This window comes from Corapipo altera, unplaced genomic scaffold (assembly GCF_003945725.1).
Source record: "Corapipo altera isolate COAL_440 unplaced genomic scaffold, ASM394572v1 61153, whole genome shotgun sequence".
NCBI classification, from domain to species: domain Eukaryota; kingdom Metazoa; phylum Chordata; class Aves; order Passeriformes; family Pipridae; genus Corapipo; species Corapipo altera.
Genome location: NW_020884958.1, coordinates 927,906 through 940,472, shown reverse-complemented (window position 1 = coordinate 940,472; position 12,567 = coordinate 927,906).

Below are 12,567 nucleotides of genomic sequence, written 5' to 3'. Positions count from 1 at the left end.
CGAGGGATGGACTTAACCATGGACACTGTCACACATGTGTCTTGGGTTTACTAGCCCTCCCCTGGAACTGAAGATGCTTAGTTCCAGGTGGATTTCCTCGTGCTGAGCCAATGAGAAGCTGTTGTAACGCCTCTGCAAATTACATATTTAAGTAGCTGGAAGAGAAGGCTTGTGGTGCAGAAGAAATTAGAGCCACTAAGCTGGCAGAGGGGCCGCCAGGCCCCATGGGGGCCGGGCCCCCCCCGGCCCTGGTCCAGGAGCAGGCGTGGCACTGAGGCCAAGCCAGGCCCCTGGCTGAGACGTGCAGCAGAGCTGAGAAGAAATTCCACAGAGCAAGAGAGAAACTGCCCAGGAGTTCTCCGGCCAGCCTCGCCACTTCCCCCCACCACGGGGAGAGGTGGTGGCAGCCTGGCCAGGCTCTGTGGTGCCTGGTGCGGCAGCAATACACAACCCAAAGCAGAGCAGCCCAGAGCAGGCCCGGAGCGGCAGTAGTGCATGGCACGGAGCATGTCGGGAGTGGAGCGGAGCAGAGTGGAACAAAGAAGAGAAGCACAGCTACCACCACCGCTTGGATTTGCAACAGAGAGAGAGAGAGAGAGAGAGAGAGAGAGAAGCCACACTGAGCAGGTTTATTCTGGGTAGAACTCTGGTGAAAATTATCTGGGTATAAAGAGACTGAGATGAACCCCTGAGGAAGGCACTCGCTGAGGAAAAGAACTGTTGCAAAGATGGCAACAGGAGCTGAGGCAGGTGCAGGAAGAAGCAGAAATGGCCAAGCACCTGCTTGGGATTGATACTATGTGACATTGTTACCAAGGACTAATACAGAAAAGGACTGTTTATTGTTACCAGGTTTTACCAAAGAACTTGTTCGGACAGTTTTATTCCAAGTTTTTCCAATTTCAATGTATTTTCCCCTCACAAATACCTCCATTTTTCCTATTGGTTCCCATCTACTGCATTGCAGATACTCTCCCCATTGGTTCCTGTTGATTCTATATTCCCTCCTTCCTTCCCCGGTTGGCTGTTTCCCCTACCAGTCCCATGCTCCTCCCTCCTTTCCAGCACCTTCCATCCTGGCTCTATATAAATCTGACCCGTGCCTCAATAAAGTATGATAGCATGGTGATTGCTCCACCACGTGACAGTGTGTGTCCCTCCTTTACTTCGCCTGAACCCACTGGCTGTCACAATCCCCTTCCTACCTCAGACTGCGGCAAACCCCAGAACCTGCGACCCAGGGGAGGGGTAGACCTGACATGGAGGGGTCCTCCGAGAGCTTATTCCCCTGGGAGGGATCCCATGGAACAGGGAGAAAACTCAGAGCTTTAACTCCCTGTAATGTGTGGTGAAGATCATGGTGTAGTGAGTTGTCCCCTCGCAGCCCATGAAAGGAACTCAGGGGGTGCAGAGACCCCTTGCACCCCTATTGGAAGAGAGACTTTAGCTATTGCCCTGAGAGTTTCTCCTCCTGCATTGGCCAGGGGGCCAAGGGGTGGTAGAAGTGTGTTTAATACTGTATATTTCATGACTTTTTAGTTTCTATTCTGTTAGCAATAAATTTTAATATTATTCCTCACATTGAGTCTGTTTTGCCTGTTGTGGACCTTTCCCAACCTTTCAGGAATTTTGTGGGGGTTTGAAAAATTGGGCTAGAGTAAACCCATGACAACAGGTTATCCATGAATGTGAAACATGCACTGCAGATAGGCAAGTCAAGTGTTTTAAGCCTCTCTGCTATGGAGAACGATGGCTGAAATATAAATTTGGGGATCCCTGGCAGATTGACTATCTCACACTCCCACAAACCCACCAAAGCAAGTGCTGTATGCTTGAAATAGCAGAAGCAATCACTGGATGGTTGGAGACACAGTGTCCTGGGCCTTGAAACATGATATTTCCGAAAGAATTAAGTCAGACAAAAGGACTCATTTCCAAAACAATCTTATAGACACTTGGGCCAAAGAAAGTGGCTGGAGTGGGTATTGATGCCAAGAAAAAGTGGTGGCGGTAAAACTCAATAGCCACAGGTACTATTAGGCCAGTATTTGTTTATTTCAGTGCCAGATTTGTGGGGGATAGCTCTGCCTAACACACACTTGCTCCCCCTCCCCAACTTCTATTTTATACAGTTAGCTCATATATTCATAGCATATTTTTACATATTCATAACCTTTCTGAGAGTGGGTGATGTTTTATTTAAATCTTGGGACACGCCTTCTGTCATCTGCATACTTCTCTCTGGTGGTCGTCCCCGGTGGTCGTGGGGATGAAGGCTCGAACTCTTCCTCTCTGAACTTTTCAGCCTGTTCTCGGAGCACGCGCAGTCCCTCAGTCCCGTCTCGCAGCGACAGCTCCTCATTGGCTGCCCATCTGCTCAGCACCTCATTGGCTGCTTATTTGCTGCATTTTGCTACATTACACACCCTCTCATTGGCTGCCCCTTCGCGCCATCACGCAGCTTTCCCGTTGGCTGCTTATTGGCACCTCCTTATTGGCTGCTTACTGGTAACACAACTTCCTTCTTAGCAACAGCACACGAACCGCAAAACTACACTGTTTAAGTTACGCAGACTGATATTTTCCCTTATCAGTATATCACATGCATCAGCATCTAGGAAAATTGAAAATCAAAGAACTGTTAAAGGCTACATGGAGAGCAATGGATGATGGGACCCTCACACACTGGGATACATATTTAGCAAGAGCCACCTGGTGAATCAGGCCTGTGGGATCTGCAATCAAGCTGGCTCTGCCCCATCAAAACCCTTATGTACCACAGAAGGGAATAAAGTTCCTGTTGTGCACATTAAAAATATACTGAGGAAAACAACCCGGATTATTCCTGCCTCAAGCAAAGGCAAGTCCATACACAGGACTACTTTTGCTCAAGGACCTGGGTGGGTGCAGCTGGTGGGTCATGTGAGAGGATGGGGAAGTCCAGTGTGTGCTTCAAGAGTATTTGATTCGGGGTAAGGATGGACAATGAATCAAAATGTGTGACGTTAATTGCTGTATAATACTGCATATTATGATTTCCATGGCACTCATATGGCCATCACCACCCTGGGTGCCTTGCAATGCCTGTCTCTCCACTCCACATTTGAGGATCTGAACCTGACTCCATTTTGATTGTCACATTAATGAAGAATGAATTTTGATGAGAGTGATGGAAACAGAACTGGTATCAACATATGACAATCCACACCATCTTTCCTACCCTGAAACAGTTACGATAGATGGAGCCCAAGGTCACAGACTGAGTGAACTCAGTGGATTTTACAGAGATGGTCCACAGACTAATGATAGCTGTGTATATACATATATCAAAAGACAGGAAAGATGCATTGGGAAGTGTAAGACCCTGCATAACATAAATGGTATGGAGTGAGGGTGAATAATGTCCTGGTTTCAGCTGGGACACAGTTAATTTTCTTCTCAGTAGCTGGTGTAGTGCTGTGTTTTGGATTCAGTATGAGAAGTGCTTACCCTAAATCAAGGACTTTTCAGTTTTCCATGCTGTGCCAGTGGTAGGTGGATAAGAAACTGTCAGGGAGCATTGCCCAGACAGGTGAGCTGAACAATCCAAGTGTTTCAGAGAACATCATGCTCTGTATATGAACTGGGGAGTGTTAGCTGGGAGGGCCTGATTGCTGCTGGGGGCCGGGCACTGATCAGTGGGTGCTGAGCAACTGTACTGTGCATCACTTGTTTCTCTTGGGGTTTGTTCCTCTCCCTTTCTCCTTTTCATAACAATTATTAGTAGAATTAATAGCATTTCAATCATCACACTGTTCTTATCTCAACCCACAAGATCTTTCTGATCTCTTCCCCGCCTGGGGTGGAGGTAGAGGGGGATGGAGTCAGTGGCTGCTCATTAGTTACATTAAACAGTGGAAGAGCTTTATCAAAATAGAATTTGCTCCCCGAAAAACCCAGAACAATCCTAAGTGTGCAGGTCTGAACTTCCCAGAAGTTCACAGCTCAGTACAAGGCATAGGCAGCATCGTGACCCTAAACAGCAACAGCTTTGTCTGCTATTCTGTTCCTTGCTTTGTAGTCACAGTAATGAAATCCAGGGGGAATTAAAAGTATCCTGACTGCAGAGTCCATCTGCAGAAGTACATAACCATTGACTAGCAAGGACAATCAGCTAATAAAATCAGTGCTTCATTATGACCCTATTTTAAGCAGGCTGCTGATAGAGTAATTTTGACCTGAATTTAGCATGACAGGAAATGGATATTCCATGAAACTCATTGTGTGCTCATTTAAACTGTTTTACAGAGAAACCAAGAAGTGATTTTTTTGCAGGCTCTCACCAACAGGAATTTCTCTGCAGGATGCTCTGCCGACAAGTAAATTTTATGTGTGGTACCCTTCCCCAAGCACAGCCAGCAGGGCATGGTCACAAATGCCATCTGCAAAGGTCGGAGCTCCCCTCACAGACCGCAGCTAGGAGAGGTGTTGCTGCTGTCCAGCATCATCCTCAGTTCTGCAGTATCCTTCAAAAATAATTCCATTCAACTCGAGTGTGCATTAATTCATATTTATTCCTCTGGGGCACTACTGGCCTGCTCTTTCCCCTATGTATGAGCAGGAAACCAAACCAGCCATGCTCATTTCACTGCACATCCCAGAAAATTGAGTTTGCTGGGACTGCTGGATCTCACCAGCAGCTCGGAGCTCATTAGAGAGTCTACTGGCACTGTAGACTTGCTTCCCAAAGCATGCATGAATGCACGGCACTTCCTGGGCTTGGAGGTGCTCCCAGCAATGGTGCTCCCACTGTCCTGACCGAAGACTCATTGCAAGTCTCTTAAAGGAAATGGAAACATTATTTTTTTTTCCTCTAGTTTCTCCTAAAAGAGTGCACTGCTCCTTTGTATATCTGATTTAGGCTTCTAACAGAGGCTTTTGGCACAAAGGTCATCTGCTGCCTTTGTGTTTCAGTTACAGTAAGTGTAGGAAAGGGACAGGACACCCATGTCATGCTCCCCAGACTCTTGTGGGTTATGGCTTATCATGCCCACCCATACTGTGTCTTTTTTTTCTTGCTGCCAATCTTCTTCTGCTCTGCAGCCAGAATTCCCTGCAAGATCTGAGAAGGGGTCAGATCCATCATCCATTGCTGGTCTCCTAAGGGGACACACAAGCATATGCAACACTGCCTTCACAGAGGTGCAGAAATGTGGCTTTCAACCCTTTTATAATTCTCTTTTTGTCCTTAAGGTTCATATACCTTGGATTCCCCTTTTTACCTCACCTCAATCACTGCATTCCTAATTTCTTCTTTTCTTTGAACACATGGGAGATCTTCATGCCACATGTAAGACTCAGTTTGTGCTTCTGCTGACACTTTCCTTCCCCACTATCTGCCTTAAGCCCTTTCTCTCCCCTAGACTCTCACCCAAGCATTGGCTGGTTGTGCCTCCCTCTGATTTTCTGCTGTCCTGTTATTTTCCAAGATCAAGCCCCCAGCCCCCATATATCACACACCACGTATGATCCCCACCCAGACCTTCCCTCCACGACTGTCTCCAGCTCTTCTGTCTCAGATGCTGAGGTGTCACAGAGCCATGGCTGCTCCCGAAATCTGAGACAAAGTTCCTCATCTTTCCACCTTTCTCTCTCTGTCATTTGTCAAGCTAGATATAAAATTTGCCTCTCTCACAGATTAAACCACCTTTGGGGGGCAGGGGGGAGGAGTAATGGAAGTTGTCTCCATTCTGCAGCTCTGGCTTGCCTCAATAACCTCAGTTAAGGTAGGCAGATGGGCAATGGCTTCAAATCTCTGCCCTACCTTTTACAGGATCAGTTGATGACCATGTAGTTATGCTGCTATTTTAAGCTTTAATCTCCTTGCCTTCTAGCTAACTGCAGGCAACTGAGAAAGTGGATATGTGGCTACCTCCTTGCACATCCACACTGCAGTTCTCTCTGTGTAGTAAACCAGGAGCCCTACTCCAGTACAAAATGTCATGGTGGAATTTCAGTTGCACTTGGCTCTGACCCCCTCAAAAAGCAGAGAGTAGGACAGAAATTCACTTTCAAGTACTTTTAACACTCTTCACCCTAAAATTATTTGAACAAGGATTTGATACCTTATGTGTGGTGGGTTTGAACTCCATTCTTCAAGTAGCATTAAGGTGAAAGTGCTAGATGCAGGGTCCCTTGTTGGCACTGCATTCTCCACAAGGCAACAAAACCATAAATACAAGCAGCAATCTGCCTACATTTCATTCAGAGACAGAACCTAGACCCAGACTTAAACAACCTTGAAACTTTGCTTTAGGGTGTGCATTTGCCTTGGGGTCAGGTCAGTTATTTAAATAATTTATTTGAAGTGCTCACTTTGGGAACACAGGAGGGAGTTACACACTCCACACTGCCCCCATGATCCTGGGCACACAGGCCAACATACATGGAAGCTCTTCTAATTCCAGGTGGTCTCATGATGTCCTTTTCCATGTGGAACCTCAGCATCTCCTGGGAGCTCAGGGTCAGACACGTGCCTGCAAGAGCAGGGACTAAAAGGGAGCCTGTGGCACAGGTGGGGACAGGGAGCACAGCAACAGGTGCTGCTGACACCCAGGCCTGGGGGAGCTTGTGGGGATCTGGCAGAAGTCCTGGGATAATGTGGGTCATGGCAAATTCACATCTCTCTGCCTTGTCTTTGCTCTTCAAATCTTTTGCAAAGTTCTTCAAATGTGCCCAAAAAACTTCTGTTTGAAGTGAGCAAAACTGCAGGTGTTTCAAAAGAGTACATGCCCCCAGGAAGATCCGGTAAACCCACTATTAAATATAAATGCTCGTCAGTGAATAGCAAGTGACTCATTTGGCCGGCAAATGGCAGGTTTTTCCAGCCAGGCACATGTGAATTCTCCTCCGACCAGGCAGACTGACGGAGAGACAGTGCCATCAGCTGGGCACTTGCAGCCACCTGCTCGGAGCTGTCTGACCAGAAGGGGGGGAGGGGCTCCAAATAACCACGTCTTTTGTGCTCGAAAAGCTCTTTGTGGCAGACAACAGTGCACTCCGAGCATGGGTCTGCCCCAGGTGAGGAGGGGAAACCAGCCTGCAGCACAAAATCGAGATTAGGAGGTCTTGAGCCCACTAAGAGGATAGCAGCTAATCCTGGCTCTGAAGCAGCTTTAGGGACCTTATATCCCGCATGGTGCACCCCGCCATCCACTAGCACTCACTACCTGAAGAGTGTGCTGTATTTGACTGAGATAGGGTTAATTTTCTTCAGAGTAGTCAGGGCTGTTCTGGATCTGTGCTGGAAAAAGTGCTGATAATACAGGAAGGTGGTTTTTTTTATTATTTCTGAAGAGGGTTGCACAGCATCAAGACCTTTTCTGCTTTTCTCACCAACCCATCAGCGAGGAGGCTGGGGGTACACAAGGAGTTGGGAGGGGACCTAGCCAGGACACCTGCTCCCAACTGACCAAAGAGATATTCCAGACCATATGGTGTCAGGCTTAGTATATAGAGCTGGGCAGAGAAAGAGGAAAGGAGTGTGTTTGGAACAATGGCATTTGTCTTCCCAACACCTGCCTGCCCATGGGAAGCAGCGAATAAACTCCTTGTTCTGCTTTGCCTGTGTGCATGACTTTTGCTTTACCTGTGAAACTGTCCTTACCTTAACCCATGAGTTTTCTCATTTTTACCATTTTAATTCTCTCCTCCATCCTTCTGGTGAAGCAGTGAGGGAGCAGCTGTGTGGTGCTCCTTTCTGGACAGGGTTAAACCACAACAGTATGGCACCATCAGTGCCCCTGCCATAGAGGCAAAAGCCTTTGCCCACAGTTTGCTTTGGGAACCTCTTATAAAGGAGAGGGAGGTGGCAAGTTAGAGAAGTGGTATTCCATAATCTTTAATGGCCAGAGGAGTGCAGCCGACTGAACAGCCCAGCAAAGTGCAGAGAGACTTGAAAACCTTATTAATTATGCTCCCTCTCTTCCTAACTGCAACTGGCCTCTCCACTGGAGTGTACCAGCACATCTCTCCCTGAAGGTGAGAACTCATATTTCCTCCTCTCCTCTTACCTCCTGCTGCCTCATTTTCTACTGGAAAAACAGCAGCAGACCCCTTTTCCCAGGTGTGCTTGGTGTTATGCCATGTGAAAAAAAAATTCTTTTCTCTGCTTTGTCTCCTTCTGTTGCCTCTGTTCCTCCCCAGTTTATCTCCTTGCTGCCTGTCTTCTTTTTGCTGCTGGCTGGCTGCAGGGCTTCTCAAATCTGGTTTTAAAATGTAAAGTGACTCCAGGACTGCGTGGCTCCAAGCCAGGCCTTCACAGGCAGTGGCTGAGAAAATGTACTTATTCACTGCTTTCTGACATGGGTCAAAGCTTGTTCCAACAGGTGCTTTGGCATGAGAGGAGCAACTTCAGAAACTGACAAAATTATGTGATTTGAAGAACTCAGACTCCAGCTTCATGGATGGGTGACTCCTGAGCAATATACACGTTTTTATGTAACGGGTCTTTTGTTTCTTTCCAGCAGCTCCCAAGAACTTTTTTGGCTCTGCTTAATTTGAGTTGTGTATATGGGTATATCCTACTTATACAGATAAATCCTGTGTCCTGAAGAGTTTCTCTCTCTCTCTCTCTCTCTCAGCACTTATTGAGGAAATTTGCCTGTCTGGCCACCAAGAGCCACTACCCAAGACTTTAATTACTGGAACTGATGCCTCTTCACAGCAGACAGTGTGAGGGGTCAGAAAAGAAAGAAATTCACACAAGTTAAGTGAAATTGAAGGTGAAGGCATAACCAAAATGTGCACAACCCATCTCTGTTTAGTTTCCTCTGCGGCCACATACAGTTTTTCTTATCAGTGTACTGATCTGAAGAAGACTGTGACCCAGGGTGCAGCTGTGAGTGTCTGTGATACTTCTGGTACCATGGCATGGGCTGGGATACAGGAGGTTTAGAAGCCTGTCTCTTAGAAAATACACTGTCACACTCATGGATGAAAAATTTAAAAATTGAAATGGCATGTGGTATACATGGGAAATTTGTGCATGGTAGCAATACCAAAAGTATAAAACAAAATAAGAAGTGGGAGAGAAAAGAATCATGGTACTTAACAGTAAAAGGTACTCTGGAGAACACAAGGTATGGTTTGATTAGGTATGGTTTTCTGTCACATCTTTAGGAATTTTATAATGTAGGTTTTGGGCCATGTGCAGATAATAACCTTTGTATGAACATGAGGAGTACCAGGAGCATGCAGAGATGCTTTCACCAAAATTACAAAACTAATCTCTGCGAGGAAGGATGTTTATGTCTTCTGGAAGAGTCTATGATTCAACATGAGGTCAGCAATACTCCTGTCCATGAGCTAAAGGACTTCCTGTGGGGCAGCCTGTCGTGCACCTTCCCAGCTGTGCTCACAGAAGTCAAGTTTCTACAGGTGCAATCAGCAAAACCTCCAAATCCAAGTGCTGCAACTGATAAAGGAGATGCTCCATAACACATTTCTTTTTTTTCTTATTTTCTTTTCCCCTCAGAAATACCCAAAGCTTGAACTCCAGGCTGCATGGAGCAAGGGAGAGTGAGCCAGCACAGGCACTCTGCTACTGGGTGCAGCATGTGTCCTTAGTGGATTCAGACTCCAAGCTTTTCTGTCACATTGATGATGTGAAGTTGGAGCTGGGGTGAAAAAATATTTCATCTTGCCTATCCTGACTTATAGTGTATTGAGTGATGATGGTGGTTTGGTGGTTTTGACATCAATTCACCAAACAACTTTCTTCCCTCTTTGCAATCCAGTGCCCCTAAGACAGATTTAGCACTGACTTACAGTGCTTTAAATGAGGAGCCCTAATTTGACACCTTATTTATACTGGCATGAGGATATCGCTAAATGAAGAGCAATTCAAGTCTCAGGTTTTTTTGTTTGTTTTGTTTTGTTTTTAGTTCTAGGGTTTGTTTTTCTTTTTTTAAAAAAGAGTGCCTTAGTGCATTATGCTGGTTTTGACCAGCATTCAATTAATTTGCTTCACTGTAGCTGGTATGAGGCTGTATTTTGAACTTGTGCTGAAAACACAAGACAATATAGAGATGCTTTTGCTGTTGCTGAAGAGCGCTTGAACAACATCCAGGCCTTTTCAACTTCTCCAAGGGGGTGGGAGGGTTCACGCGAAGTTGGGAGGAGACACAGCTGGGACAGCTGATCCCAACTGACCAAAGCAATATACCATATATTCCAGACCACGTGATGTTGGGCTAAGCATATTGAGCTGAGGGGAGAAGAAGGGAGGAGAAGACGTTTGGAGGAATGGCATTTGTCTTCCCAAGTCTTTGTTAACCCATGACAGAACACAGCTTTCCCAGGAATGGCTGAATACCTGCCTGCCCATGACAAGCACTGACTGAATTCCTTGCTTTGCTTTGCTTGTGTGAGGGGCTTTTCTTTACCTGTTAAGCTGTCTTTATCTCAAACCACAAGTTTTCTCACTTTCACTGTACCGGTTTAGTCTAGGCCTTCCCTGGCAACCAGGTGGAAACCAAGGAAATATCCATGTCCCAGTATTCCATTCTATTTCTTTACGTAAGCAGAAGTTATAATACAAGGGGGAAGAAAGTTAGAGGTCAGATTTCTTCCTGTGAAGTTGGAGACAGTAGGTTCCCTGCAGCCAGTCTCACCTGTGTGGGAGTGAGGCCTGTGAGGCCTGTCATTTTTCCGATCCAAGAGGAGAGATTTAGTAGAATGGTTCTCATTTTCTTAAGGAAAGTATTAAAATTTTGGTTTGTTCTTTATTCGTTGGGTATATCTGTTCTTCTGTGTTTTGGGGGTTGGGGTTCTCTTTTCTTATATGTATATAGTGGTTTTGTTACTGTAATTAAGTGTAAATATATGTATATATTGCTTTAATTCTGTTATTTTCAGTTCTTTGGTTCTTTTTTTCTCCCTTCTCCCTCTTTCCTTGTTTTCAAGAAAGGAGAGGAAAGGTCTCGCTGTGATCCTGAGGACTTGGTGGGGAGCCAAATCCAAAGTAATACGTTTACCCTTCTGCTTCTCTCCCCCATCCTGCTGCTTGGGGAATGAGAGAGTGGATGTGTGGGGCTTGGTTGCCAGCTGGGGTTAAACCAAAATATGTGTATAAAACCAGAAATGCAGTAGATTTTAATGTGCATTCCAGGGCAAGAAAAGCAGTTTTTGAAGTCGCAGAACAGATTTTACTCTCCTTCCTTTATAACTGGAAGAACTACTAAGAAAATTCACCAAAACCCAAAGCGCTGCTACAGTAAGTATACAACACACAGTTCTTACAGCAAACCAATGTGTGTGTGTAAATTTTAATTTTAAATGGTTGCAGAGCCTGTAGAAATAAATAATATAATAAAGCAGAATAAATAAAAGTAAATAATAAAGCGGATTTGATAGCCACAGCCTTCTCTGCATGCACATAAATAAAACCTTACTGTGTTTCCCTCAGCACAGTGACTGATTCAAAGAAGAGGGACAGCCTGTTTTCGTCTGTCCACTGTCCTCTCTTCTTGACATGCGGCAAAGCACCCCAAGAGAGATGACAGAAATTGTCAGAGGAGAAGGAAATTTCACAAAACTTGTTTTCTTGAGTTATGATAGAAACACTGCATTTGGTATAACGAGCCATCATCAGACTGAATTTTGAGGCTTTGGTGCTCATCAAGGTAATGAAGTGATAATCAAGAACTGTCACGATCTCTTAGCCCATCCACAGTGGCTTCCAGGAAGCCCTGGCGCGGCCCACAAAAGCTGCTACCCAGCTCAGCTATTTTCAGGTAGTTTGCTGCAGGAAAGCCAGGGAAGTCTTTGCTGTTTTTTGATTGTTTCCTATCCTATACATTGAGGCACCTTGAGGCACACAGGATTTTCTGCTGCTCCACTGATCTTCCCTCTAACTGGCTGGTTGTGCTGATGGTTTCTGACCTTCTTCTCAAAGAGGGGGGAAAAAAAAAAAGAAAAATTATGCAGGAAGAAAAGTCTGCATCAATGAGAAGCCTGTTGGGTCAGTTTGTCTGGGACTTGTTCCTTGCTTTTGTACATGTCCATATGTACCCTCAAAAAACAGAAGGGCTCCAAGTCAATAATGGGAGTGAGTGGCCCTGTGGGATTTTTTTAAACGCCAAAAAAAGACCTTTTCAGAGTCACAGTGACTTTGAGCTGCACAACAAGAAAGGTAACGTGATGCCAGAGCCACGCTGAGTTGCACATAAGCAACTCCAGTGTCTGTAGGCAGTTGAGGGTCCATCCCTTCTCAAAGCAAACATACTACATCATAAAGGCCATCCATAGCCTCCTTCCTCCCTTATTATTTAGTTAGCTTGGTTTTTCAGACAGAGTTTTAACTACTTTCAAGCCTTCATCCATACAGAAATGCAACAACCTGCTGCCTTCTCCTCTCACAATACATAGATTCATCTGGCACTGCAAATGAGTTTAAGTCTGTGGTCCAACTATCGTTTGAAGAAAATACAACAATGGCATGCCTGGAGCAAGAAGAATAGGATATTAACTTTCTAATTCTCATGAGTCTCAAGGTAACGAGTGCTTCTAGGAGGTGGCTAGGTAGGG